We start from the raw sequence: 22,474 nt of genomic DNA, 5'->3' as shown, positions 1-22,474 counted from the left end.
GAAGATACCCTGATATGGCATGCTCTATCGGAATCAGATCAGACCCACACGGGGATTGGCAAAGAAGCTGTCTGCCAAATTGGGCGCTGACATATCTTTCGGTACCAAAATATGGGGGGAAAATTGTGGGAAAGAATGGAATCGGGCAGCGCGGGACAGAAGTGTTTGGAGATAGAACGACTTATAGATAAGCTACTCGTTCGCTGACGATGATGGGCCAATCCCCACTGCGGTATGATTGGTTAGTTTCACGGTGAAACTTACCAATCATTATTTCCACCGTGTAACCAACCAACCAACCAACTCCTAAGTGGCAATACCTGGCAGTCTGCGATTGGTTTGACATTTGTCACTCGTCACTATAAGTTGTTTTCATTGTATCTTTTTTGTTGAAAATACCTTGAAAGTATCCCCCTTTCCCTCTTTTTTCTAGGAATTGGAAATACGACGCACGATATGCCGTAACTTTCTAGCTGCGGCCAACCGTGTCTGCACGCGGCGTTCTAGTGAATAGTTTAAGTTGCACATTATCTTTTAGAAAGCTCTGTAGTATCTTACAGAACAAAAATTTTACGGCTTAGCCGTGAAAATGTTATTTAAAGGATCGTCTGAAAGACAAAAAGTAATGTGGCAATGGTGGTTGAAACTTGGGCCAAAGCACGCGCGTCTCTCTCGCCGCTTCATGGATTTGTTCTCTCCATCTTACAAAATCAATGGCGTGTCAGTACCAGCCTCCGGAGAAATATTAAAAGACCTTACAAATGACGCGAAAGTGAGCTGACAGCACGGTTAAAAGCATTTTTTGACTGATACGACATACCCCTTCAAAACAGCGCCCATGCGTTGATGCCTACACGTTGCCTACACGCCCATATTCCCGCGGTTCGCGCATTAACACCATAACGTGCTGCCTGACTGTTGTCGGGATCTTTTTATTAAAACAACATCCAACTAATTTCTCGACAAACTTCCGTGGTTGAAACTATCGGCACTGAAATGAGCATAGCCTTCATGGATAGAGTAGACAAAATATTTCACAGAAAATAAACAAACTTGTCACCTTACTTCTCCCCATGGTCCCTGCTTCTCCCAGTAGCGTATAAGGGGAGGAACGGCTGGAAACGCTGATTGGTTAACAGAAATCAACGCTCAAGAAGGCGATCCGTCTCCCTAGGCGACCCAGGGTGCCTAGGGAACCAAAAAAGGTCCCCAGAAAGGTCCCTGGCCGTACGGCGGCGCCACCGCGCTGCGGCCGACCGGCCGAGCCTGCCGGTTCATTCGGCTCCGGTGCTTGCGGCGGGCGGGTGCACGACGTGCTGCTCGCCGGTGCCCACTTTTTGGCGCGAAAATTGCTTTGTCATCGCCCGTCGGAACGAAATCGTGGTTCTGCAGGAAATCTCAAGGTAGCAGTACATATTCCCGGCAAAAGTTTTGCCCCCTTTCTTATTTTATTTTTTTTTTCTAGCTGCAGCAGGTGCACGACGTGCTGCTCGCCAGTGCCCCTTTTTTGGCGCGAAAGCCCATCGGAACGAAATTATGGTTCTGCACAACAATCTCAAGGTAAGCAGTACATATTCCCGTCGAAAGGGTTTTGCTTTCATGTGTTTTGCCTTTTTTTTTTTTTTTTTTTTTTTTCAGCTGCAGCAAAACGTGCCACCCCATGGCACGCCGTGATGGTTTTCGCGCGCTGAGCCTGAGCCGCAAGGACGGAGGTAAAGTAAAGCCTGCGCAGCAGCGATCTGCTAAAAAATGGACGTTGCGTGTGAAGCTGGTGGCCGTTATCTTTTCTTCTTTTCAAGGTGCAGTACGTGGCGATCCATCGACGGCCGCAGGGGACCGCAAGAATCCAAAAACCTAGGACGGAGGTAAAGTAAAGCCTGCGCAGCAACGATCTGCTTAAAAATGGACGTTGTGCGTGGACCTGGTGGCGGTGATCTCTTCTTTGCAAGGTGTAGCACGTGGCGTTCCATCGGCGGCCGCAGGGGACCGCAAGAATCTAAAAACCTAGTACGGAGGTAAAGTAAAGCCTGCGCAGCAACGATCTGCTTAAAAATGGACGTTGTGCGTGGACCTGGTGGCGGTGATCTTTTGTTCTTTTCCAGGTGTAGCACGTGGCGTTCCATCGGCGGCCTCAGGGAACCGCAAAAATCTAAAAACGAAGGTAAGGCACGCTCTGCTGCTGCAAACTGACCATGGCATTGTGAACGAATTATTTTTTTTTTTTCGCGTGGAGTTGGTGGCGGTGATAATTCTTCTTTTCAAGATATAGCACGTGGCGTTCCCTGAGCAGCCCCAGCAAAGGACCTCAAAAATCCGAAAACCAAGTTAAGCCACACAGCAGCCCGCGCTGCTGGAAACTGTCCTGTGTGTACACAATATTGTTTTTGTTTTATTGCTTTCCTTCCCTTTCAAGGTGCCACCTGGAGTACGGCTATCACCGCAGCAACTGGTATTACGCGCAGCAAAATTCTGGAAAGCAGGCTGAAAACTGGCGATTTAGGCAAAGTGGCACTTTTGCTTGGCGTGACCACAGAAAATTCTGCCGTGTCGTCGTCCAGCGTGGTAAAATTTGGACCTGAAGAAAATCTGCAACAATTTCGAGCTAGGTAGCAGGCAGCTAAAAGCCGGTGATTTACGTAAAGTGGCATCTCCTTTTGACGCGTTCACAGAGCAAAAATCTGCTTTGTTTTTGTCCGTGAAGTAAAAATAATTGCGTATCACGAGAATTAGCATAATAAGAGTCGGAATGAATTTTTGTGTTTGCTTGTTCGGTGTACTTGAGAACAATAAATCTGTCAAGTGCTTATCTGTGGTCTTTCCTTCGTGGTATGATGAGCCCCACTGGGCGTTTATATGTTCCACATATAATTATGACCGTCAAGAGGCAGTTCACCCCCGCAAGGACTTGTGGGCTGCTGCAATGCTTTTTTTTTTTTTTTTTACTAATTTAATTTTATCAACAAACGAGCTATTGCGCTTCCGTTTCTATCCCATGGCCCCCAGCCAGCTCTATATGGGATAAACATGTCGGAAAAATAATACCAGCTGCACTTTATTCTGGCACAGAAGGATGGTGGCAGGCATGCTGTTATTGTGTGAACTTCATGCTAGCATTATGGCAGAGCTATCAAATGAAACCAGATGACCCACTGCAATAATGCAATCAGTTGTTGGTGGCTTGCAACTTCACCTAGTCCCTGTGGTGTCCCGAACAGAGCACGAAAACATAGCTGGCAAGCCCCCCCCCCCCCCCCCCCCCTTTATTTAAATTCTTTTCTTGTTTAATAAGAGGTTTTCATTGAACATGTCGAACCTAAAACATCATCTTGGTGCACAGCCTAGCGGTACTTCAGTCGCAACACGTACCTGATCGTGCAAAGTGCATGCCACACAAGCTCATAGCATGTGGTTGTTGCATTGACGACTTAAACACAAATCGTTAATTTAGCCATCTGTGATGAATGCAGAATTGGCAATGTTTCATAGCACTGTTTGACATAGAATTTGCAAGCTTCGTGTTATAACGAGTCTTTGGGAAGCTTGCCATTAAATGACCTGCCATCAGATACAAAGATGCATGACTGAGTATGCTAATAACTGCAGAGGAGCATTTCTAGCCAAAATGCTTGCATCTGCCCCTATAACCTCACACCTCTCTTTTGTTATTAGTTTTTAACACTGAGTAGTCAACACCCTCCTTCATGTGTTGTGTTTTCATTCCTGCTGGCACATCGCCAGGCACCGTGCCCCAACAAGGGCAGATTAATGTTGTCTTGCACACTCCAAAAAGGCCAACCTGGCACATTTACTGGCTCCACTGTCCAAATGCGATAAGAAGTGAATGCTAAGCATCAATGGAAATTTACCCGCCGCAGTGGCTAAGGCGTTGCGCAGCTGAGCACGAGGTCATGGGTTCGATTCCCGGCCGCTGCGGCCGCTTTTCTGATGGAGGCAAAAAGCAAAAATGCCCGTGTGCACGAGATTTCGGCGCACGTTCAAAATCCCCAGGTGGTCAAAATTAATCCGGAGCCCTTCACTACGGCATGCCTCATCGCCTGTGTTGCGCCGGCGCATTAAACCCTTCAATCAATCAAATCAATGTAAATTTTTTGCGGTATCACAAATTGGCTCTCTTGAACATTCACAGTTGAGCACTGCCTGCTGTTGGATGGTACTTTTAACAAAGATAATGTTGATGCATACTGAAACACAATGCTCCAGTTCTGCTGTAATTATTGAACAAGTAAAAGGAGTTTTGGGTGATACAGAACGCCCAGGCTGACATATCTTGTCACTGACAGTACAGTAGGCTCTCAATAACTTGAAGTCACTTAATTGGAAGTAATGTGCTGGTTCCGGCAATTTTACATGCAATTCAACGGAAGAAATTGCTTAATAATTTGAAGCTAGAACCCATTATATTAGTTAATTGGAAGTTATATTGAATAGAAACATCAAGGTGACTGTCATTTCTCGATAAAAAACCATTTTCAAGTGTCGAAACAGCGCCCTAATTGTTCTCTACTGATGTCGGTGCCATCACAACTAAGGTAGTGCACTGTTGATAAAGCAGCAGGCTAGTTCAGACTCGCGCCAATGTTCACATCTCTTGTGAGGCCCTCAACCTTCTTTGTTTCTCACAGCACTGTGTGAGCAGTTAGGTGAACATTTGAGGCTTTGATTTTAGCGATAAGTCTGCACTATCACGACAACCCATGACATATAAGCTCGACTTCACAACAAAAGTCAAGATTCTGAACGAAATGAAAAAGAGAACGAGTTGCGGACTAATGACAATGCTGTTCAGGTGCATTTTGTTCAATTGAATTGTGGTCCCTGTGGACTTCGTATTATTGGGAGTCAACTGTGCCTTCAAGCATGAAAGCAGTACTGAAGCTGGATGTTTGCTTCTAGGTGTGCTCAGACAATAAAACATACAACATATGCGTTGTAAAACACCTATATACGCTCTTTGACTAGAGCTTCTTGAGTTCAATTATCAAATCAAAACTTTATTTTATAGGAGTGAAAGTGAGGGAACAGGAATTACGAGAAGGCACATAACCCTGCTCGGGGTTCCACTGCTTGTGTCATTATGGCTAGCCCCGATGGCCCCCCAATCACCTCCACAGCAGGCCCTTTCTCCCATCCTACTTCACCCTTAGCCCTCGAACTGGCGGCGATCGTCCACGCAGCTAGAGAACTCACTTTGCAACCCCGTTCTCCCCGCTATCGCATTTGCTCTGACTCTATGGCGGCGATTCGAGCTCTTCGCGACAACCGACTTCCCGAAGATCTCCATGACGACATATTTGAATCTCTTTCGCTCCTCTCCCCTGCCTCGGTTGCTGTGGTGTGGGTGCCAGGCCATTCAGGGATCACCGGCAATCAGCTGGCTCACCAGCTGGCCCGCGAGATTACTAGCCGGGCGCCGGTGATCCCTTGGCCTTCCCCGCCCTTAGCGGACGAGGCATATTTCTACAAGAAAACCCTCAAACAACACTACAAGCATCTCCGACACTCACTTCAGACCCTTCCGTCACCCCACACTTCCTTATCTCCTGCACAAGTACACACCCTTCGGGCAATTCAGCTGAACACTCTAATCACTCCGGCACGCCTTTACCTCTATCGTCGTCGCTCAGACCCATCCTGTCCCAACTGCGCCTGTACGTACGCAAATGTTGAGCACGTCATCTTCTCCTGTCCAGTCGCCCAGCAGTCCCCTCATTACCCTAACCCTCCTCTTCCCAACTGGCGGGTGTGGTTGGCGTCGGCGGCCCTCGACGACCAGCTCAGCATGGTTCTTCTGGCTGAAGAACACCAATAGGTCTTAGTCTGACCGGAAATAAAGTCTTTTCTCTCTCTCTTGACTTCTAATTTTTGTTCATGTCACAAGTATGTGATGCTTTCTTCCTCAAGTCATTGAACATGCATTTTATGTGCATTTCTTTTCTTTCTGAATCTTGAACTGTGAGGAGACTTTGTCCATGACTGCTGTCTATGAGAAGGGTCACGCACCCCTTAAGCCATCAATGAATGGCTTTCTTGCTTGGCTCCCTTTCACCGTATAGGAATGAACAAGTACAGAAGTGAAAGGAAATCCAGTTTTGGCCACGTAGACGGGAATCTTCCCATCTGTTTTTCACATCCTTTCAAGTCAATACAGCTGATTCTGGAACTTCCCCCGTGGAATCGTTTGCCGGTTAAAAAAACAACGTCTTCTCACACAGCTATCGACAGCTGAAACAGTCGAAGAGGCTGAAATGTCTAGTCTCAATGCAGCATGCACAACTTTAGGCTGTTTTTTTCTTTTCTCTTGTGATGCTGAAGCATTTCTGGGTATCGTACTTATCAAAAGGTTAAATTTATGCCTCTGCATCCGCATGTATCTCTTGGTACCAAATCAGAAGGGGGATCATCCCATTCTTTACATGAGTATTGCACTCCACACCGAATGATCTCTGTGCCTCATAAGAGAAGGGTCATGATCTCTCTGCTCATTCTGTTCATCACACTACCGATGAGCAATATCAAGAGAATTCCACTCTTCACATAAGTGAGGAACAAGACGAAGCACCATTGTCTACCACAAAAAGCAAGATCCTGCTCCTCAATTCCTTCCTTGATCATACTAGCAAGGAGTTGGGTAAAATGCAAAGTCCATCATGAGGAGCAGTTCAACTCTTCAATGGTCAGCCTCGAATAACAAGCACAAGGCAAGGAAATGAAGGGATGATATGCACCATGCAACACTGTGCACGGCTCTGTTTTTTCTCCTTTTGTCTGAGTCTTCAGGCTGACTGTCGTAGAATTCAACATGTAACAACTGGCTCAGATTCTTCCTATTTGATGCTGAGAAGGGAATCCCACTCATCACACGATAAATCATTGTTAAACACCACTGTTCACCAAATGAGGGTAGCATCATGATCCTGCTCTTCAATTATGATCCCCAAGTTAATGAGTAGTAGTAGTATACCTCAGACCGACTAAAGATGTTTCTTAACTTCCTGCCTTTTTTTATCCTTTGTATATTACAATTTCTTATCTTTACTACCTAGTTCATCATACAATTGTTATGGCCCAAGACATGGTCCTTCACAAGTGGTTGCAGCTGTGGAACCGCATCATTCACAATAAAAAAAAAAACTCTGACGAAAGTGGAGCAAGTTTAACAGCTGAAGGTGCGCATATGCTGTTTAATTGCCTATTGTGTAAGTGCTGCAACGGTGCCTTCTGTTTGAACTCAAACTGGCTGGAACTTAATTGTAACATCAGTGTTTGGAATTACTTCTAATGAATATGGGAAATAAAAAATGTAAATATGCTAACAATGCTGGTAAAAAAGTTAGGCTGCTTTGTCTGAGCATGACAATTCCTAAAGCTAATATGTGTAAAATTAATGGGCCAGGTGTTATCCCCCAGCAAAATCTATCTGCTGAGACCATTTAAAACAAAACTAGTTCCAATTTGGACCCACGTCGTTCAGATGCTTGTTTGACCTGGTGCCTGGACTCCCAGACGGAGCCATTTTTAGATGAAAGGAGAGCCGGTGACTCCTAAATAGTTTGGACATCCAATGAACCGAGAACAGGGACAGTTGGTAGCATACAACAACCACCGCTCCCACCGATTTCCAGAAAGTTGGCTTCGCTTCGTGCACGAATGCATCGATCGGAAGCTATCGCTCGCTCATCGCTCGCGACGCTTATAATGTATTAATAATGACACTGTAACTCACCAACCTAGCCTCCCCCCGTACTCCCTCGTCTTAGCGGTGTGCAATGCAAGCTTTTTATAAATTCAAAAGCGTCTGGACAGGATGATCGAGTTTGCTTTGTTCAGTTTAAACTTCCTTGACTCATTTTGAAGCTGATGACCTTCATTGGTCGCCGTGCATCGTAATTTCGATAGGTATAACCAGTGTACAGAATACCGCCTTCATTCCTAGCTATTAGGTGAAGAAATATACTATCGCCTCTGGTACTGGGGGCGCTGAGTAAACACACGTGTGTTAAGCCTAACGCAAAAAAATGAATAATAACATTTCCGTTTCTGCATACATCCCACCCCAAAGGAGCGTCAAGCGTGCTCTGCACATCGCTTTCCAAGTTTTGAGGTTCCTATGAGCTGACACGACACTTTTCATCAGCATTTCCGACTTTTCGTTAACAAGCACGGAGCGCGCACGTGTTTGCTTTGTATTTTATTCGATTGCCTCAGCAAAATAAGCCCCAGTTCTGCATAATTCTTCTATTTTTGGGGCGAAAGATGAGCCGTACTACCGGCCGCTATTAAAACGTGATAAAAGGGCCAGATGGCAAAACATCAGCATTTCAAAACATACCTCAGTTACCAACGTACATGCATGGTTGCGCATATATTCCTTAAAATCATGATACGAGAGTTTGTCCCATGATGCACATCGTGGGGCTCAAGTGCACCAAATACAATTGCAGCAAAAAGAAAGCTCCAAAATCTTCTACTCAGATAAAAATAAAGTGTAAATGCTAAACGGTAAGAGCTAGCTTAAAGATGCATAACTTGCATTCGGCGTTATGTTTGAACATGAGTGGATTAATTAGGAAGTTTCAACTTAAAAAGTGTGCTATATATGCTTCTCGCTAGCTATTTTATAAGCTAATTCAGTTTAAGGCACAATCTGTGTGCTTTGTGGATGTGTACTTGATTGTTACCTCATCCTGTTTATCCCACGTACTGATGTCAGCAAAATGCGATTCTCTATACATACGAAAAACTATGCAAACAATTTATAGCAAGGAGGACTATATTATAATCCTTGTAAGATGAGTTTGATTAAAAGCACCACGATTCAATTTGCTAATTTACAGACAAGGGCAGCTATGTGCAAATGCTGCTGCTCTATGGAGGGAACCACCTGGGTCTCTCACCACAGCAAATCGATCACTGTCACCTATGGATGTGAGTAAAAAAAGTGTAGAGGGGGGAGGCAAACCGAGAGGCACCAAACCCCCTGTGTTACAAAAAAAAAAAAAGACATGTAATAACATAAATTGCTTCCCTCTTCACAGGGAACTGATACAGGTGCTCTGTGCCACGAAAGCTACCAGATTACATTTAAACAATGCTACAGTTATTGCAATATTTTGCTTTTATTTAGAGGTTTACTTATTTAGACACCATTTATTTGAGGTACGTAATACATGAATACATGTTCAGGTATGATGACATGCACTATCAGGTAACGCGTATGAAAATGTGACCGCAGTCTTGGGATCAAACTAAGGGAGTTTTATGCGATGAAGCCAGGTACAGGCTATGAGGCATGCCACAGTAAAGTGCTAGAGATATCGCAGTATTGGATGACAACTGTACTGTTGACCATGATGCATTATGCTTTTGCTGAAATAGGTTCGCCCTTTTTTGCTAAGTTACTTTCAGTTTCTTTCAGTTAGTCCATTAACTGATCAATCAACCGAACATAAACTCAGGGGTTTACTGCCTTGAACATATAAGTAAACTGTAGAGTTGATTTTAAGTGAGTTACTCTAACTGAGTTAGAATTGATTTTAAGTGTGTTACTTCACACAGTATTTTTGATCAGTGCACTACGTTCCTTTTGCACAGATGTAAAATATACATTGAGATCATGATCTATGAAGCCAGTCATGGTGAATGTGCTATGAAACTGCAGTCATAAAATATGCCTTATATTTTATTTGCATACATTTCCCAGTACGGCTACTCAGCATCTGTACATATTCCGAGTACGCATTTGCTCGATATAGAAGGCATAATTTATAATTTGCCTTGTAAAGTCCCTAAGAAAATGGTACGCCGCAGAGTTTCCTTTAAAAATTCTTACAATCTTTTAGGATGGCCATAACCACCATCATGGGGGTATTCTCAATGACAGTAAGACGTTTCTGCAGGGAAGTGTTATTTCTGAAGAATGCAGCAGCATAGCGAAAATAGGAAAACACTAGTGCGACTCTAGACGATACGAAGCTCATAATATTTGTGTAAGTTTCCCTGAAAGATGGCCCTCAGTCAGCAGTGATGAGCTTCCAATTTTTCTCGACAACCTAAACTCTCCTGTGACGCTGCAGTAAAACTATAATTGTGTGACAATTCAGCTTCCACTCATCAGGATATTTCAGACTAAAGCCCCTACTTTGAAGTGAAGCAAATTGCACTTTTCTTCTGGTCAGGCATGAAGAGAACAGTATATATACTCGCTCATTTCATATGCAAGTATGAACTGCACTGATCTTCCATTGTTTGCAAAAATGTGATTGCCGTCTTCGGATAAAAAAGCCAAGGTAGTTTTACACGCTGAAACTAGAAATGGCTACAGGGAATGCCATAGTGGATGCTGGGAAATTGCACTCTTCGATGAACTCTACTTCTGACCATGTGTAGATGATCTTTCCTAAAATAGGTTCGTATTTTTGCTGCCAAGGTTTTAAGTTACTTTCACTTAATCCATTTGTCAATAATGCTATATAGTGTTCAAAAGCAAAAAATTCTGTTTGAAGTTTCCCATTTGTGGCACACCATTCTTCAGTTGGATACGTCCAAGGACACCGCAGGTTTTTGCTAACCAATCAGTTGGTTTGTATTTTTTTTTCCACTCAGGCCGACAGGAAATTGTAAATTGAATAAAAGAATTCTATTTGTTCCCAGGACTTCGCTTAAACACATGTATCACCAGCCATTTATAGCATGGTGCAAACTGAAATGATTAACAGAAGTCAGCACGTTTAGAAGTGGTAGTGCACTGAAAATTGCACTTGATGGGAACAGGATGCGTCTTTCAGTCACAGTCATTTTCAGTGTAGTTTTCTTTTTTGCTTGCAGCATGGCTACATATTCAGTGGCTGCAGGTTTGCATGAAAAGTAAACAGACACAGCTGTCAAAAGATGTGGACACTTTATTATTGAGGGTACATGGGTATTGGGTTCAGACCTTGAAATTTATTTATACTCTAACAAAGAATAACTTTAGGCAGTGCCATCCTCTTGCAGTCTTGCAGGCAGTTCATTGTACCCTTGTTTGCACAACGCCAGCAATCGCAGCATAGGCGTCTCTGCACTCCTTCCCATCATGCTGCAAACCTGTAATGTTGAAAGGAAACAAAATACAGGGTACCCACAAGTGTTCTGTAATGACAAGCTTATCATTCACTGACAAGGAAACAGCATGGGTTGCTAAGGCATTTTGCTACAAAAGGCACTGAAACAGGGCAGGTTTCATGCAGTACTATTGTGGACCCATAGAGCACCTTCTGTAAGAGCTCGGTAGTCGTGTATACGATGCACACCAACGGTGGGATCCAATTGTGTACTTCTTTCCAGACGTGCCAGGCAGACAGGCCGAGAGATAATCGAAGCGTGTAACATTTGAAAACTGGGAGGCGATTGTGTTACATCGCCAGTACTTTGTGACAGAGTTCGCCTTCTTAACCAGTACATGCCGCCAAACACAAGTGCGGCATTGAACTTGATGTTCCTCCTTTATGAAACTCTGTTATCAGTTCGGCAGTGGTCCATAGCTGAAGTATCATGTGTGTCAAGTAAAAGGCTTTACCAGTGTTTGTCATATGAGGGGGGCGGGGGGAGAAGGGCAAGGAAGTACGTTCAAGTGGAATGTGTTCCATCTCTTTTCTTCTGCTGATGCCAACGTTTATGTTTAGTGCACATTCCACAAAAAACTAGTTGCGAATCATCACTCGACTTGTCTGCTTCGTTCGTCCCAGTCTTTTTCGTGCTGTTGTTAAGATGACACATACCAACTCGCCCAGCTCACCCCTCTGGATATGTTACGGTTGGCTATGCTACAGCTAGTAAAATATGAGCAACCACACGTAAAGACATACGATAAAAAAGCTTTCAAGGTGGGATTTACTGCAATAACTTCTTGTGCAAGAAGTTACTCCGGTAAGCACTCAGAATGATAAAAACCAACTTGATGTGGATAAGCAGAGTCCAATCATAGTGCTGTTGCAAGGGCAAAAGTTTTTGGCAGCAGGCACACGAAATTGCAGAACCAAGGAGGAGTACATGTACATCTCAGAGCAGCTCACAGGCTTCCGGCAGCACCAGGCTGCGATGAACTCCATTGCCAACGTAATGACAGAGCTAGAGCACACCCAGACTACCAGGCAGGTGACAGCCCTCGTGCTACTTGATGCAGTGGCGTAGCCAAGGGGGGGGGCTGACCGGGCTTCAGCCCTCCCCCCCCCCCAAATTTTTCCGGCCATCGCCATGCTGCCTGTATCCTGTATGCCTGGTATGTCGCCTGTGAACAAAGCGGCATATTTTTTGAAAGTGCCACTAATGGCACTTTCCACGAAATGCTACGAAAATGCCACGAAAGTGCATGGCTACCCTTCGCATGGAAGGGAGCCAAGTCCGGCCGTGACAAAACGAAGCGCCTGAGGGGTGCGAACCGCTGAGGGATGATTTCGGAGGGGTGCAGCCCCAAAAGCGACGGCGCCTTCGGGTAAGCTCAGCGCACAAGACGCCAAAGGCATGCGTTGTATCCCTTTGTGCGAGACATGCGGCAAGACTGAGTTGTTCTCAGCAGAGGAGATTGACTCGTCCGGGGAAGCATGGAGTGGTCTGCACCACGGTCCGCACTAACTCGCGGCGGAAAAAAAGAGGGACCGCCAGCCATTGATGGTTGAAGACTGGTACAATGCAGGCCCGAAAGGGAACAGACGATCTTTGTATGTTAAGCAGAACAATGTGCAAGCGGCAGTGGCTGATCACGGCCGCTCCCTCTCCTAGAAAGGGGGAGATCAAGTGGCCGTGGGCACACATTCAAGACTCGTGCAAGGTAACTGAAGAATGCGATGGGCTACGTAATGGGTGAAACGTGCAGTTTAGCTGAATGAATGTCGTGCGCGGGCAGAGGGCCTTTGCGATTGAGACACACCGCAAGGTACGCCCCTCTTCCTCGCGTCAGCCCTTCATTCTTCCTTTTTCCCGTTTCTGTCGAGGCCCGGAGGGTTTTGTTGGAGTGGGCTCAGATTGCGCGCACTGAGTGTTGTCCCCTTCCGATGGCAATGTTGCGACAGTCAATTTCACCCCCGCGATTAGGCAGATTTGTTCGGCGGTATTCTCCCCTAACCTAGGAAACTGCAAAACAGCGGGTCGACAAAAAGGGCTGCTGCGGCTCCCCGAGCCAGTTCCAGACTTTATCCTAAATGTGAAGGCACGACGGTCACCAGCCCTGCCACAGGCAGACGGCGTCGCGACAGTAACAACGATCAGATAGCCATATTCGACCTCTATCACAACTAAAGCACCTCCGTTGCGTCCACGATCGCTTTTTCCCAGGACGGCGGCTGCCCAGAGCAGTGTATATTCAGGGGCCGGAGTCACAACAGCGATATCGAATAGTAAGTCATTTTCTTCCAGTGACTAATCCTTACATGATCACTGATGTCTTTTGACGATGGAGGTTGCATTGTACGTTAAGTTGTGCGGTGCAGATCAAGTATGCATTCTTTGATATTTAAATATTCACTTCGTAATATTTACACGATGCCACAGTACCTTGTGTCTCCGAGCTAAAAAATGTCTATCTTGTTTTATTCCGAATGCAGTATTTGCGTTTGAATTGGTAATTGAAAGCACCCACGGTGGAGCGGATAGGCGACTTTTAATGAGGGAAAATGTAAATTCAACTCCTGTAAAGGCCCAAATATTTTATTATGCACGAAGTTGGAGAGGATTACTCAGAGTGTATCGGGACAGTGTAGCATCAGTACATGAAGAATGAAATATATATTTGTTCTGGCTGCAATCCACTGCTACACCCAATTTTAAAACCATAGCAGTGTGCGCAGCGCAAGTGAAGGACTTTCGTACTGGTGGCAAAGAAGAGAGAGAGAGAGAGAGAAACAACTTTTGCTGAGCCCATTTCAGGTGACGCTCGCAGGCGTCAGACGGGGTGGAACCCTATTCATGAGTCCAATAGCTCCTGGCCCCTGGACGCGAGCTCTTGCTGCGTCGACAGGTCGGGGCTGGACATCAAGATCTCCCATCGCTCGGGTAGGGGGGATGCCTTTCTGGTAGAATTTTCCTTTAACACTTCCTGGCCTTCTTTGAAGTTCTGTGGGCGCAGGACTATCGTTCTTTCAAGGCTCAATCGGTCGTGCATGACAACAGAATTTCCTAATTAAATAAACGGCCACATACAACAGGCCCTCTCAAGAGCACCAGCACACCTCCGCCAGCCTCCTCCCCTCACGCCCCCCCCCCCCCCCCCCCCCCCCACACACACACACACACATGGGTGCGCGCCAATGTGATTCTTCCCGGATCCACAACTGATACATTCTAAAATGTTGCATGAAGCACATTTTGAGCAATCGTCAGCATTTCTTAAGTAACCGAAATAACCAAGGAATTATCACAGTAAACAACTTTGCAATTTTTAGCCAATCTATCCTGTCGTAGCCTGAAACCATGCTTTAGTTTGAACATCACGGTCGCTGTCAACCAAGGAAATAGTTTAACTGCGTCATTACTGTCCGTTTCATGCTAAAGCATGGTAGTCTTTGGTCTTTCTGTATGCGGGGCCATGCCAATACGCATGTTTTCTTGGTGCACTCCGGGAAACAAAATGCTGACTTTTTCGGGCATCGCACCATGCCCGAAGGTCATGCTGGCTCTGCACAGCTGCCCAATCCTCCGTTTTCTGGTGGACCAAGCAGATTTCAAACATAATTTCCATTTCCCGCGTCTGCAACGAAAACTACAAAACTTCTGTGCGCCCTATACATTCCAGAGCCGCCCATGCTCATGAACTGCAAATACTTTTTTTTATCGTTTAGCTTTAAAACCGGCAGTGTGTACTCGGCTGAAAAATTACAGCGCACGCGTCAGCTAAAAAGTATGTCCTTTCATTAAAGTTTGAAACCAAAATGGTAGGACCGCATTATAACTCTTTCATCAGATCTCACGACAAAATTCAAAACGTAGCAATATTTTGCTCAGCTTGCACAGAACATGCCTACCCGCAAGAGTATGGTCAGACATCGCCGTATTTGCGTTATTATTTTTTCTTGCTAAATATAAAGTTCGATACAGCATTGAATGGCGAACTTTGCAGTGACTTGCTCTACCTCATCTGGGAGTGGTAACTAAAGGGGGTGGCTGCTCCAGAAAAGGTATAACTTGATAGTACACGCCTTCAGGCAGATTATAGGGCATTTATGCACGAAGCATTGAAAACGTGACCGCTAGGAATGCAACTATTTGAGAACACCAAGCTCATTACAGCAGACTCTACATTTGGGTTGTGCAGAAATGTCAACCAGATTCATTATGTTACAAAAGCACAAGCTTCTCCGCCCCGATGAGACTCAAAACAGAAGCGCAAATTTAAACTGGCATGACTTAACAAATACCGATGGCTGAATTATTCCGCTTTGTGTGTGGACTAATATTGCCAGGTTCATGTAATTTTCGCCCTTAACAGCGCTGTTCTTGCGCGTGATAAGATCAAATGATAAGATCAATGAAGGCCCCTCTAAAATCGCGCAATCATGTTCCTTGGCGATGACTTAGGTCGTTGGGCACCAATCATCCAACAAGATCCTGTGCTGTCATAGTGAAATCGCCGCCGGAAAGTGGGCGGGGATTCGCCATTGCTTCAAATGTTTAATTTAATATATCGATAATTCCTTTGAAGTTTGCTGTACGACTGATATCATTGTTATCGAGACAAGGCAGTCTTTTTAATGAACCAAAGATGTATTTTATCTTCATAGCCTTTAACCCTTTGAGGGTTTTTGCCGTACGTGTACTGCGGCGGTTTTCCGTCCCGCAAGGTCTTTGCCGTACGGGTACGATTTCGAGCATCCGTTTGAAATTTCGCGCCATATTAACGATGCATGCTCCCTGGGAGGTGCTGCCACCTCCTGGGACTTACAAGAAGTGTTTGAAATTTGATTGTGCTACCTTCTTGCGGTGAAAAACAGAACTCTCTGGCTTCGGCACGTTACGGCGTCTGTACGTGTTAATGCGTTTCGTGGTTTCAGTTTCGCCACGTGATCGCATCGGAGGCGCGCGAAACTTGATTGACGCTCGCTATCAGGGGTGGCGGAAGTTGATTTCGATCTATATTGGCGCTGCTCTTATCTTGTTTATTACCCACGCTCACTAGGTATTCTTGCTCTCCTTGCTTGGAACTGAAGTAACCTAATCGGAGACTCCATTGTGGGGGCGGCGGAAGTTGATTTCTATCTATATTGGCACTGCTATTAGCTTGTTTATCACCGGCGTGCATGAGTTATTCTCGCTCTCCTCGTTTACTGGGTTGCCTTCGAGTTCTTCAGATGCACGGCAAAGCGGCGATATGGCCCAACGAACTGCCCGCTCTGATGACACCGACCGCGATGACTGTTCTGACTCTGAGTTTACTCCTTTCACCGAGTCTGAATCGGAAGACAGCCTTTCTTCGGAAGAAGACAGCTCATTTTCGGACATGCGCTGTATGTGTGCAGACTTCGATAAGGCACTGTGCATAGACCCGTGTTTCAAGGAATACCACACTCTGAAATACTATTGAACATTTTTCAGTTCTAAGTGATGCTGACCCCAAAATACTGTTCCTGATAATTTTTTACCATTTAATCATGACTTTAGACATTTTGTACATTTAAAATCCGCAATAAACTAATTTACCACCAGGGAAAGTTCTTTTCAAAAAAATTCGACCCTCAAAGGGTTAAGGGTGCTTGCAAACTTCCGCGCTTTTTTTTTCTATCAGGGGGGGGGGGAGGGGGGGGAATAAAGGGTGCCTTCAACAACCTCCAGCACCCTGTCATCTCCCTGGCCATAAAGGAGGCCGGCATTGCGGACAAGCTGCGGGGCTCCGTCGAGGCGTTCATGACGGGCCTCATGGCACAAAGGCAGGTAGGCAACGCCCTGTCGGTGCCTCAACCAGTGGATGTGGGCACCCTGTAGGGCACAGTCGTCAGCCCCTTACTCTTCAACATGGTCACAGTGGCACTATCAGACGGCCTGCCCAGTAGAAGGGCGCACAGGGTGTACCTGTCTGTGTACGCCGCCGCCGCGGCCCTGTAGGCACTAGGCCCCATGGCGGGCTGCCGAGGCGTCGTTCTGCAGCTGCAGGCACCCCCGGATGCAGTGCGGGCCAAGCTCGCCAATGTCAGCCTGCAGCTGTCGGGCACCGAGATGGAGGCGATGCTTGTTCACTGGGACACCCAGGCCTGCTGCAGGGTCACATGCCTGCAAATTGACAGCGAGCAGCTCAGGTGGAAGACCAGGGTGTGCTACCTGGGGCTCATGCTGGACCACCGAGATGGCTTCTACCAGGCCGCCAAGCAGCTCCGTGCCAGGACCGGATGGCCACCTCGGCTGTGAGTAAGGTGGCCGCCCAAGACTGTGGCTGCTCCCAACAGACAGCCTTTGGCTGTAGGGCTGCTGATGTGTGCGCTGCCGCTGGTCACCTTGCCGAAACCAAATTGGTGGCAGTTGGAGGGTGACTACCGCAAAGGCGCCTGTGCTTGGTTTGGAGCTCACAGTGCCACAAGTCGCTGGCCAAGGCGGGGGTGTGGACAATCAGGATGGCGGTAGATCAGCAGGCCCTGGGCCACATTGACTGGCTGCAGCGCGCCAAAGGGGGAGGCCTCCTCTGCAGTAGCTGCGCATCCACCAGCACTCGTTCATTGCTCCACCACACCACCTCAATTAAGGACTGATGCCACAACCAACGTGCTCCATCGCAAGGAATGAAGGAAACTGGCCTCGAGGTACTTTCCATTGGTTGCCACATTTGATGAGCTCATGGCAAAAATGTGTGCATACCGCGCTGCAAACCACGTGCAGCTTTGGAAGAGAGACACTAGAACTATCACAGGAGTGAAAAAGCGTGATGTAAAGATTGACAGCAAGATGCCCAAGACCCTGAAGTATTACCAGATACTGAGATTTAATTAGGCTCCAACCAATACAATGCAAAAAGGCAAAAAAAGGCAAAAAACCCAACGTTTCGAAGCCGGCTCGGCTTCTTCAGGGGTGACAGTGGCCACGCTGCAGCTGCGTCTTATAGTCTCACATTTGCTGGCCTCGCACAAAGCCCTTCGCTGCGGCACGTAATCCGTGTGTGTACACCGAGGGGAGAGTGCCAAGCGAGCGATTAACATTCCCAGGTGTGCGTTGAATATGCCACGATTCGAGGAAAAGCCGCTTCCTCCAGTTCGTTTCCCTTTCGAGGATGGCCGTTCCGGAGAAGTCAATTTTGTGGTCGGCCACTTCGCAGTGTTCGGCGACAGCGCTGCGGACTCTATTTTGTTTCCGGACGTCGTTCTTGTGTTGTCTAATCCTCTCCGGCAGGTTTTTGGTCTCACCGATGTACGAGGCGTTGCACCCCGCGCACGGAATGCGGTAGACGACCCCAGGTGCCTTCTCTATTGTCAGCCGGTCTTTGGGGCGGGGGATTAAGCGGCCTATAGTTGTCGAAGGCTTGTGGGCTATGTGTACTCCTACCCCTTTGAAAATGCGGGCCAAGGCCTCGCTTGTTCCTGGGATATACGGCACCGGCACGCGTTTCAGGGGTCCGGCGGTTGAAGTTCTTGGAGAGTTTGTCACCCTCTTCTGCTCTTTGCAGCGGGTCACGGAGTGAATGAACTTTTTCGGGTAGCCGTTTTTCTTGAGGTCCGCAAATACAAGGCTTACTTCTTTTTTACGTTCTGATTCGGACGAACAAATTGCATCAGCTCTGTTATTTAAAGACGACACAACTGAGGCTTTGTGGTTAGCGGGGTGGGCCGAATTAAAATGAAGGTAGCGGCCGGTGTGCGTAGGCTTCCTGTGAACGGAGAACACCAGAACCCTGCCTCCTCTTGTCACTTGGGCGTCAAGAAAGGGAATGGAGCCGTCTCGTTCACATTCAACCGTGAACTGGATGGCGGGATGAACTGAATTTAGGCGTTTTTTCAGGCTGTCAACTGCGGAGGTCTTCACTATGCAGAAGCAGTCGTCTACATACCGAAGAAAAAGTTTTGGTTTCGGCCGGAAGGAGCTCAAAGCCTTCCCTTCCACGTGTTCCATCGTCAAGTTCGCCATTGTTACAGAGATGGCGGCCCCCATTGTGGTTCCAGTTTGTTGTTTGAAAATTTGCCCATTATGGGAAAAATATGTGCTGGCCAAGCAGAACTCGAGTAGGCAGCATATCTCGTCGGCAGTGAGCGGCGTCCTTCCTTTCTTTTAGGGTTGCGTCATTTTCGAGGGCAGTTCGGGCCGCGGATACAGCCAGCGGTACAGGAACACTAGTGAACAATGACACGACGTCGAACGAGACCAGGCTCTCGTCTTCGTCAATGCACACCTGTGACGCAAGTTGCACGAAGTGTCTGGAGTTGCGTACATGAGTCGCGGTCTTCCCGGCGAGGGGGGCGAGGATGCGGTGCAGGAAATTTGAAAGGGCTCGGCACGGGGATGATGTGAAGTCTACGATCGGGCGAAGGGGGGCGCCAGGTTTGTGGATCTTCGGTAATCCGTAGAAACTAGGTGCGGAGCCGTTTCGACAGATCAAGCGAAGGTATAGAATTTTTTGTTCCGGGTGGTTCTTGAAAATCGCCGCGAGTAACTTGTTCAGCTGCGTCTGCGTTTGGTTTGTAGGATCCCTCTTTAACTTCGTATACGCGTCTCCGTCCAAGAGAGCCGAAACCTTCCGGTCGTAGTCCTGACGGTCTAACACCACCGTCGAGTTGCCCTTGTCGGAAGGTAGGATGACAATGCTTTCGTCTTTTCGAAGTTCCTGGAGTGCTCGGTTTTCCTCTGCGGTCAAAAAAAAAAAACGGCTACCCGAAAAAGTTCATTCACTCCGTGACCCGCCGCAAAGAGCAGAAGAGGGTGACAAACTCTCCAAGAACTTCAACCGCCGGACCCCTGAAACGCGTGCCGGTGCCGTATGTCCCAGGAACAAGCGAGGCCTTGGCCAGCATTTTCAAAGGGGTAGGAGTACACATAGCCCACAAGCCTTCGACAACTATAGGCCGCTTAATCCCCCGCCCCAAAGACCGGCTGACAATAGAGAAGGCACCCGGGGTCGTCTACCGCATTCCGTGCGCGGGGTGCAACGCCTCGTACATCGGTGAGACCAAAAACCTGCCGGAGAGGATTAGACAACACAAGAACGACGTCCGGAAACAAAATAGAGTCCGCAGCGCTGTCGCCGAACACTGCGAAGTGGCCGACCACAAAATTGACTTCTCCGGAACGGCCATCCTTGAAAGGGAAACGAACTGGAGGAAGCGGCTTTTCCTCGAATCGTGGCATATTCAACGCACACCTGGGAATGTTAATCGCTCGCTTGGCACTCTCCCCTCGGTGTACACACACGGATTACGTGCCGCAGCGAGGGGCTTTGTGCGAGGCCAGCAAATGTGAGACTATAAGACGCAGCTGCAGCGTGGCCACTGTCACCCCTGAAGAAGAAGCCGAGCCGGCTTCGAAACGTCGGGTTTTTTGCCTTTTTGCATTGTATTGGTTGGAGCCTAATTAAATCTCAGTTCAGTAACTTCCCAACCAGACAGAAGTCTGTCGAAATGTTCACTTTCAAGATTACCAGATACGTTAGTGCTGCATCCATGGGGGCATGAAGTTCGTGAGCAGCAATAATGGCCGCGTGCACATAAATTATTGCAAGTCCCTCCTTGAAAACGTTTTTGTTACATTTACCCGCGGTTGCTCATTTCTTGCTAGCCATAACATAGCTAATCTCCAGGCTCAAGCCTTACTAGTTTCACTATGCACATTGCTGTTCGGCTTGCCTGAGCACATTATCACAAAATGCGATGTATGCCTGGCTCTATTGAAACATATAGTTTTATCGCTTGTGCATAAAGCAGCGCAGATCTATCTGTCTTGCTGGTGGAAAAAACATCTCTGTAGACAGCAAACGGGAGCCGACTGAAATTTTAAAAAGGAATTTTCACGGATTCCGGAAGAGTGGGTTCAAAAGAAATTTACTGGCAGGTTGTCATGCGGTCCCAGTCGGCTAACGAGAAACAACTGCCGCGAAAAATTTATACAAGGGATTATCACGGATGCAATGAGAATAGCCACAGCCATATCAAGTTTTGTGCTATGCCAGGCAATTAGGCAAGGCTTGCGAGTTGATCTTGCCTTATTTTGTAGGAGCCTCGCACTTACCACCTGGCGGATGTACTGTCAGGCAGGCTCTGTGAGTAAAACAACAACAAAAAACATTCCGGCGAAGCCACGAGTAATTGTCTACTGCAACAGGGTTTTCCGAAGGCGCACAAAAATAGAAGCGTGTCATACATTCGCTGTAAGCCCCCGCCGATTAGGTTAAGCTTTTGGATACAGCTTATTTTATTAGGCATCAAACACAGAGTATTTCATGGGAAATACAGGACAATTACATGACCTACATATGTTTCTTTCCAGTCGCAAGTGGTTCACACTTGCGACTGGAGCGGAGAAGCGACGAGATTTCTGCCGCTTTCCTTGTTCGTTTGGTCTCGACCAATTTTTGTCGCCGCGGACAGCAATCGCGTCGCTTCTATCGCTCCAGTCGCAAGTGCGAACGGGCCTTCACACTTGCGCTGCGTAGCCACACCACATCGCAATCTAAACCCATTTTTCGTGATTCACGCCGCCGTTAAAGCATGCACTGCCCATGTCAACACAACATTTCAATCTGCTATCAGGAATTTCACGATAGGCAAGCGCTTAAGCTTATTATATGTGGAATGTTGGAAGCGGTCTCGAAATGTTATTAGAAAGTACGCCTTGCTGCTAAGGTTGAGGCTCTGAACAGGGTGGACAAAGGGGGTGATCGTCATTTCCACAGGGACGGTCGTCATTTCAGTGCACAGGCGCAACAATACCTGCACACGCCACGCAGGAAAAATATGGAATACAATGCGATCGCTCCACGAACAAATCTGTCGTCAAAACTTGTCTTATCTCCCTTTTTTTTCCCCCTGAACACTGAGTTCATGGAAATACGCACGTGGAGCGTGCACCTTCTGCAAAAGAAAAACAACCGGACCCAAAAAGTTCACGTAAAAGGAATGTTTAAAGTAAACAAGAAGGCCAAAATAAAAATAACCGAGCACTAATAACAGAGCACATGGATGCCTCACCTTTTTTACTGCGGGCAGTGGCATCTGCAGTGTGCTGAAACTCAACACACCACACCATGATGAATAACCAGATTCTTCTTGCGTGAAAGCGACGATTGCATCGGTCGAATTTTAAGGTATATGCATGTCTTTAACACATTTTCCCTTCAGTAGCTAACTTCTGCAATCTCAACACAAAGAAGCCCGCTTGAAGATCAAAAGCTTTCCGCCATTTTGGCCAAGCGCGGGGACTAGGCAGACTAGGGAGGCATTCTAGCGCTTTAACGAAGACTAGGGAAAAATTTCTGGGGAGAAACAACAACTAAACAAACAAATCTAGCGCCAAAAAAATA

The 22,474-nt window shown here is 46.9% G+C and overlaps 1 protein-coding gene and 2 long non-coding RNA genes across 20 annotated transcripts in view; 2 read left to right on the top strand and 1 right to left on the bottom strand.

Annotated features, from left to right (window-relative positions):
• Positions 1-22,474, top strand: part of LOC144162530 (ATP-dependent RNA helicase DDX4-like) — a 58,034-nt gene that overhangs the window by 11,743 nt on the left and 23,817 nt on the right. The gene's annotated exons all lie outside the window — the stretch shown is intronic.
• Positions 1,087-2,806, top strand: LOC144162527 (uncharacterized). 7 transcript variants are annotated; one of them, XR_013320698.1, is made up of 6 exons: positions 1,087-1,403; positions 1,466-1,560; positions 1,639-1,865; positions 1,950-2,015; positions 2,103-2,161; positions 2,264-2,806. It is a non-coding gene; the product is annotated as an uncharacterized LOC144162527 (long non-coding RNA). The 7 variants fall into 7 exon arrangements; XR_013320704.1 differs by having other exon boundaries at positions 1,091-1,403; positions 1,639-1,712; positions 1,800-1,865; positions 2,103-2,806; XR_013320703.1 differs by having other exon boundaries at positions 1,097-1,403; positions 1,639-1,712; positions 1,800-2,015; positions 2,103-2,806.
• On the bottom strand, positions 10,902-22,353 carry LOC144162525 (uncharacterized). 8 transcript variants are annotated; one of them, XR_013320691.1, is made up of 3 exons: positions 22,143-22,353; positions 17,056-17,253; positions 10,902-11,103 (listed from the first exon to the last, which is right to left on the bottom strand). It is a non-coding gene; the product is annotated as an uncharacterized LOC144162525 (long non-coding RNA). The 8 variants fall into 8 exon arrangements; XR_013320695.1 differs by lacking the exon at positions 10,902-11,103 and adding an exon at positions 21,184-21,212 and having other exon boundaries at positions 14,290-17,630; XR_013320692.1 differs by lacking the exon at positions 10,902-11,103 and adding an exon at positions 17,548-17,668 and having other exon boundaries at positions 14,290-17,474.

Source organism: Haemaphysalis longicornis, unplaced genomic scaffold (genome assembly GCF_048455015.1).
Source record: "Haemaphysalis longicornis isolate Haplotype H1 unplaced genomic scaffold, Haemaphysalis longicornis Haplotype H1 scaffold_12, whole genome shotgun sequence".
Lineage (NCBI taxonomy): Eukaryota > Metazoa > Arthropoda > Arachnida > Ixodida > Ixodidae > Haemaphysalis > Haemaphysalis longicornis.
Note: the sequence above shows the minus strand (reverse complement) of the source record. Positions and strands in the feature narration are given on the sequence as shown.